The following is a 7,288-nucleotide window of genomic DNA, read 5'->3' as shown; positions in this document are numbered from 1 at the left end:
GTGTGTGCTCCCGACGCTCCTTTCACGCGATCGACAGAACGGGCTCGAAGGCGAGAAGACTGGTTGTGCGGTTTTTACGGAAACGTTTTAAATACATTGAACTATATTACAAGCTATCGCGGCCCAATGGCGAATATGAAGTTAACTGATATTGTGAAGAATTACGTAGATTATCCAACGTCTGGGGATTTTGCAAAGTGGGTTGAGAAACTAGAGCTGGTTGCCGAGCTTCAAGAACTGACGGAGAAATTGCCAACTATTTTCCCATTGCTATTGGATGGTGCTGCATTTGCAGTGTTCAAGCAGTTGCCAGAGGCGGACAGCAAGTCAAAAGAAGCTATTTTGAATGCGTTCGGGGTAAATTGTTACGACGCGTATGGCCAATTTCAGCGAAGAATACTGCTGGATGACGAGCCTGTCGATGTGTACCTTTCCGACCTAAAAAGGCTGGCGCTATTGATTGGGTTGAAGGTGGATGCATCCGAGGCGTTAATTCGGTGCGCATTTGTAAATGGACTCCCATCAGAAGTTTCAGGCCAGTTAAAGTCTGTAGCAGGATTGGACAAAATGAATTTGTGTGATCTTGTTGCATGGGCAGTGGGCACGAGTAATAATGTCGGTCCGCAGCACCTTCAGTGTATCGTGCGCGAGTAGTATAGTAGATCGCTCTGGGGGTGGCCCGCTCGCATGTCGCATGGAAACTTGTGTTGGCATATCGCGCTTTTAGACCCCCCTTCCGCTCGCACATCGCCATTGGTTCTTATGGATCCGCTCGCATGTCGCACTTTCAGGTATAGGCATCTCTCGCACATCGCATGGAAAACTCGTGGTCGCATGTCGCACTTTCAGGTATAGGCATCTCTCGCACGTCGCATGGAAAACCGACGATGATGTGCCTGTCATGTATTCTTACGGGATCTGTGGTGACTCGCCATGTGTTCTTCTGGGTGCGTCGGCATATCGCCCTTTCGGGTATAGTCAACTCTCGACCGGTGTTGAATAGGTATCAGGAATGGTAAATAGTCACGTGATTGATTCTTAGTTAATGTGTATACTACAAATTATTAAATATGACCGATTCGACTTAATCCCAACGTTTACGGTGAGTACGACAATGATATATCGTTAGTCTTATGGCGGGGGTCGCAAGCGGCTATTGTGTCTTATGGGTGCGGCCGTGAATCGCCCTTTCAGGCATCTCTCGCACGGTGTTGAATATGTATCAAGTAGGCTTACCATACGTCCTCTTTTTTGACTTTTTTGAAAGTGTCCTCGGAGGTCGCCCTTTTGTCCTCTTTTTTGAGATTTTGTCCTCTTTTTTGAAAATTTAGGTCAGATTTAGAGGAAATTGCGAGTGATATGCCGCAAATTAGCGCAGAAGTGAAGCTCCGGCGGGTATTTCGGAGGGAAAAGTGGTGATTTCAGCTCTGAGCGAAAAGAAGACCTTTTTTTTTTTTTAGTCATCCGCCTAGCAATGTGGAGTGAAAAACGTGTTTTTGAGCTCTGAGCGGAAGTGGTGACCTTTTTTTTTTTTTTTTTTTTTTTAGTCAACCGATCATGAAGCGGGTGAAATTTACCTGTTTTTGAGAATTCTTCTCCAGTTTTGCTTGTCTGAAATTTCTGAAAAAGTGTCCTCTTTTTTCATTTCCGAAATATGGTAAGCCTATATCAAGTAAATAGTCATGTGAATGAACCTTTGTTAATGTGTATATCGTAAATTATTATATATGATGTAGTTTAGTCGTGACAAATGACCGATCGTGTTCTAAGTCTTTCCTCGCTATCGATCCCTGCGTAACCTGAATAGCACGCTGACTTTCAGATCGGATTATTCACACCTTCCATACCGCTGTTTCGCACCTATAGAATAGTCTGCTGTTCACAGTCGCGACTTCACCGCGATAGCACAATATTCGCACCTCGAGCAGTAGAACAACACCGCGCTAACCCAGTTGTCGAATCACATAGGTCAAGCATTTTACACGAAATGAAATATTGTATTGTGGTATACAAATACGCAAACTATTCTTTCAATTCAACAAGTCTAGTTAACTGATCGATTTTCAATCTACCGACACAGTTTTTAACACGAGTGAGTTGATATTTCTTCCCGGGTACGAGCGAGGCTTTGTTCCATTGATCAACACGACCTCTCCGGTATCATCTTTCAATGTAAAACTGTATAATTTCAACTCCTTTCCGGTGCCGGAATTGACCATCTTCTCCTCTCGAGAAACACACGTAGCGGTGATCGATACGTATTCATCTTTATGTCCGTATACCGATTCACAGGTCAATAATGGATATTCTTCAGTCGTATGTCTCGATTTTCCGTGCGGGGTTACCGACGAAGCCCGACCCAGTAACACAGTCGGTTTACCAGTAAATTTATCAATTTGGACCCAACCGGATTTGACCATGAGTTTTTTTCGTTTGGAGAACGCTTTCTCAATGTTCCCGAACAATTCATGATTGAAACACGTGAAAGATATCTCTTCATTATTTCCGTCGATGAATATACCTTTGAGATATTGACTAACGCCGCCTCTTTTGGGTGATGAGACGAATTTGCCACCGACGTGGAAATTTGAAGTTGCTCCGACTTGCATGCTGTTGACGCTGTTCGATGCCATATCGTTTGGTAAAGTGGGAGTCATCAGCAAATCAATCGTCATTTATAGAATTAGCCGCGTGTTATAAAACAGGTTAACAGGCTTTGTATAACGCTGATGATCCGTGCGAATAGATTTGGTTTGAAGTAGACTTTACAGGAGTTCTGTAGGAAATTACACCATTCGCAAGTGGCAAATGACACGAATGAATTTTCTTCTTACCCAGTCACTTATCAATGTACTGTAGTGAGTAGGCTATTCAAGATGTCTGTTGTTAAATCTCTGTACAATGCAATCGAACGAATGTCGCTTTTCCTCGCTGCAATGCTTATGACACTAAAAACGCCATTCCAGTCGCGCCGTATAACCGAATCGAGTTAACCAATGCGGCGAAATCACACTTTCGAACACGGTTCACGTTTTGTCCATGTACGTAGAAATCTAGTACTCTGTGGATGAATTTTTCCGTCTTGCTCAAGGTGGGGGTTGTTAAGTTATGATAATACAGAAAATAATTCTCAATAATCGCGCTAGTTGCCATAACAGATGTCTGTAACAATAACCACGAAGAGAACCTCAATAAGGTGTGAAACGCCGCGCGGTGTCGAGAGGGAAAGGGTTGTTACACAATAGCAATAAAAAGCGAATCGCCTAAGCGTGCGAAAATGAGCTCTATAAAAAGACATCACCACGTGCCGTACTTTATTGATCCAGACATAATCCGTGGGTTGAAACAGTTAAAATTGAGTTATAGTAACGACGTATTTGGTGAGCTGAGCGTATTCCAGAGCGAGTCTATGGTTAACTACTTAATAGGTAAGTTATCTGATATGACTACTTTAATTTACGAATATGATTTGTTGTTCGATTATCCTACAGACACAACAAGCGTGGAATTAAAGAATTATATCGGTGAGTTATTACTGTTCAGAATGATAGGAGCATGATGTAATGATTTTGTTGTTGAACAGACAGAGCAAACTCAAGGATTAATAACAACACGCAAGTCTACTGGTAAGTTGTCTGCTATAGCACTATGTTAGCGACATAGTTTGACGTGTTACTTGTTTAGTATAAAGACCCAAGGAAGATACCGCCAAAGAAACCGCATTGTAAGTAACGCTGGTTTAATATTAGAAAGTGTTGAATTTGACCCTGTGTTATCGCTTCTACAGATGAGTCGACGACGGAGAAATCGCATTCGCGAGGAAGAAGACACACCACCAGAGACAGGCGACCAATACCAAGAAATTGTATCCCAGAACTGGCAAGCGATAAAATCGTATGTAGTGAACAAGACTAACCATGTGTATAATATTCGAGTCATTGGTCGGGAGCTAGCGGATGTTTTCCGTGATATACAAGCTATATTTTTCTCAGAGTCGACCCGTTTCAAAGTCAATTTCGCGTATGCATTTATTTTGTACCAGTGTTGGGATGACTCGAGTCATGACTTGACTCGAGTCTGACTCGAGTCACCTTTTTCGTATGACTTGACTTGACTCGAGTCACTCTGCTAAAATGACTTGACTTGACTTGACTCGGCGCATCAGAAATGTGGATTGACTCGTGACTCGGAGCAAAATTCACGAGTCAATTTCAAGTCATCAAGTAATCGGTTTCGATAAAAATCACTGTATCTTGCATTTGTTCGGATTGTTCGCGAAACGCTGATGTAACCCGTGAGAGCGACCAATCATTCAATGATCGTGCGTTTTACTGAGCCTCCATTGTTCTCTCACAAATATATTTACCGCAAGCGAAGTGATCGAAGCTTACAGCTTACGTTGTCGTAGACTAGTATAGTAAGAATTTTATAGCAAAATGTTTATTTCTGTTCTCCGTTCTTACCTTAACCAAACTTCTTGTTTTATTGAAATTGAATTCGAATATTATATCGTCCTCAACCGTTGGCGCAGATTCGAATTGTATCATATCAATTTGTAAATGGGTACTGTATTGCATCTAATTAATTCGTTTCTCTCACTCTATTTTGGCCGTTGACTATAAACTGAGGCTATGCAATTATATGCATACGTAGTTTAGCAGTTCTACTCATATGTGAACGATACAGCGCTTTCTTGTGTGTATATTTAAATCTATATTTTTTCATCGGTTCAAAATCAATGACCACTCAGTCTGTATTTCAGACAGCTAGCAAAATGCCATAACGTAGCATACCTCATACTTCGAAAAGGCAACTTGACTTGAAATGTGACTTGACTCGTGACTTGACTTGACTTGACTCGACTTGACTCGAGTCACCTCCAAAAATCGAGTGACTTGACTTGACTCGAGTCACCTTCGAAAATCGATTGACTTGACTTGACTCGAGTCAAAATGTTCAATGACTCGAAATGACTCTTGACTCGAAGGTAATGACTTGATCCCAACACTGAACAATGATTGGAAACTACCGTGAGCTCTGCGTTTCAGCGTGTTCCTGGTCACGCTTCATCGCATACACAGTTGTGCTGTAAACAAAGGCTTCCTCAGCAATACTTCGTTGAGGAACTAGCGATGATATTTAATTCATTGGGTATATTTATCAGTGGCAATTAGCGTCAACGTGTTAAGTAGCTTTAAAAGCGCATTTCTTTCTCGCGTCTGGCATTTTTCTTCTGATTATGCTAGCGGACCGCTGCCATATAATCGTTGATTCACGTACACGTACTTCGTACAGTCGTACACCTAGTTCACAAGATAAATTTCGCGCGTCATGCGCGTATCGTAAATCCAATTCACACATTGACGACTCGCAATTACACGCAATCCCCGTGATGTAGCCTTGTGACGACCAACGAGGCTTATGTTCACACAGTCGCGGACGTTCAACCTTTGTTGCAAGGGACACAACCTTCATTCCAACTTGAGGTGTCGCTTTTCCATCATATTCCTACATCAATAACATCATATATAATTAAATATCAAGCAGACGTAGTTTTTAAAGGAGTAATTCTAGTTATTTTGAGTACTCGAGTAGGTTTGCCTACTTCCGCGGGTGATTGTGTTTTCATACTACTCACCAAACAAAAACATCACAACTTTTTTTTTCTGGGGATATCTAGATCTCCTGAGTTTTGAAAATAGCACGCACATATTCAATGGCCATTTTGCGGTAGTCACTAAGCTTAACCCTGCAATTTCAAAAGTGACTATTTCCAACTGACTCCGAGCGAACAACCAAATCTACTTTTAGAACTTTTTAAAAGTACTATACACATTTATATTTTCGCTACTTCTATTTGAACCTGAGTAAATCATTGTAGCAATACTTCCACTACTTCAGTAGCAACGTTGCATACATCACCCACCTCTGAAAAAAGTCACCTATCCATGATCATTCCACAAAATCTCGATGCCTTACAATACAGAATTGAATTTTCAGGATTCCATCATGTTATGTAAAGAAATGAGGAAGATACATACACTTCACAGATAGAACATTTACGAATACATAATTTAATCCTCAAATCCCTAATTCATGTGTATATGACCGAAATAATGATGCAGGCATTTGAAAAAAGTAACATTAATATGCAACTGTACAGAACTAGACCAATGCAAAAATAACCATGTGGACAACAAAAACAGTTTATGCGTGATTTGTTAAGCAATAACAGTGCTAGATATCAATTTTTGTCATCTTCAACTTGGGAAAAGTATTTGGATGATGTCCTTAATAATGCAGCAGTACACTCGCTTTCGTTGGCTCAAGAATGGCCAAATACGACCCGAACGATGCCGTATCTACTCTTGATGAAATCTGCCTTGTTTAGCTGGTTTGTCCATCTTTGCTTGCTCTTGCCCGAATCATTGGTAGGATGGGGAACATTATTTTTCCGTAATTTTATATGATATCAAGGTGTCACCAAATTCATTAATATATGTAGTGCAGAATAAGGATTCGGCTATTTGACCGTACCTGTCCATGGTTATTAAATGCATAAATGGTTATCGAGACCCAAGAATTTTTTAGTTTTCTAAGTTGCTGTTCCTTCAGCACAAGAATCTATTCATTTTCGCATTTTAGGCAAGAAATCATTTTCCAGCCAGTCCAAGCGTGAATCGTCTGGACTGCAATATGGCTTCAAGTCGGCGTTGTAGCTGAACTTGGTTGATGTATTCATAATGTCGAACCACTTGTAAATACCTGCAAACCATGCAGAAGCTTCTTTAGCGTCACCTCTCCTGCTCGCATAATACGCGCAACACTATTAGACAGAAGCTGAGCTGCAAAAATCTCCCGCATCTTTGCCAAGCTTTGCATACGAAAATGTGCATCCGTCAATTTGCAGCATCTCAATTCCGTCAGTTCAAACAGCCGTAAAATGCCGCCGACGAATAATTTTACCATCCTTGTTGAGAAGTTTCGTACCACCAGTGCGGCTGACGTCGAGGTTGTTGCGTACGCTCTTGGAACATCTTGCGATTTGCACTGAGTCCATCAGCAACAAACGCAGCTACCCGAAATCCACAATCCTCCAAGATGCCGACACATTTCCAGAATATAGGCATACTCGAAAGTTGAAATGAAGCCACCGACTTTGTTGCGCAGTATGCCAAGGGTTTGGAAACAGACGTTACCTGGCCACTGGCATAAACTTGAAGAGCGTGTGTAGCTGGTTCATCATCATCTACAGGTCTCGACTCCCCAAGATCAACGAATCCTACCA

The 7,288-nt window shown here is 41.6% G+C and overlaps 1 protein-coding gene and 2 long non-coding RNA genes across 3 annotated transcripts in view; 2 read left to right on the top strand and 1 right to left on the bottom strand.

Moving 5' to 3' along the window:
* LOC145459518 (uncharacterized) overlaps positions 1-7,288 on the top strand; it is a 96,186-nt gene that overhangs the window by 34,741 nt on the left and 54,157 nt on the right. The window lies entirely within an intron of this gene.
* Positions 1-7,288, bottom strand: part of LOC145459513 (thioredoxin-like protein 1) — a 67,254-nt gene that overhangs the window by 48,332 nt on the left and 11,634 nt on the right. The window lies entirely within an intron of this gene.
* Positions 3,187-4,035, top strand: LOC145459196 (uncharacterized). The gene is made up of 3 exons (XR_013921303.1): positions 3,187-3,626; positions 3,685-3,724; positions 3,788-4,035. It is a non-coding gene; the product is annotated as an uncharacterized LOC145459196 (long non-coding RNA).

Source organism: Botryllus schlosseri, chromosome 16 (assembly GCF_051294905.1).
Source record: "Botryllus schlosseri isolate E-star chromosome 16, Bs_hap1, whole genome shotgun sequence".
In the NCBI taxonomy this organism is placed as follows: domain Eukaryota; kingdom Metazoa; phylum Chordata; class Ascidiacea; order Stolidobranchia; family Styelidae; genus Botryllus; species Botryllus schlosseri.
The sequence above is the reverse complement of the archived record's forward strand: the minus strand, read 5'-3'. Positions and strand labels throughout refer to the sequence as shown.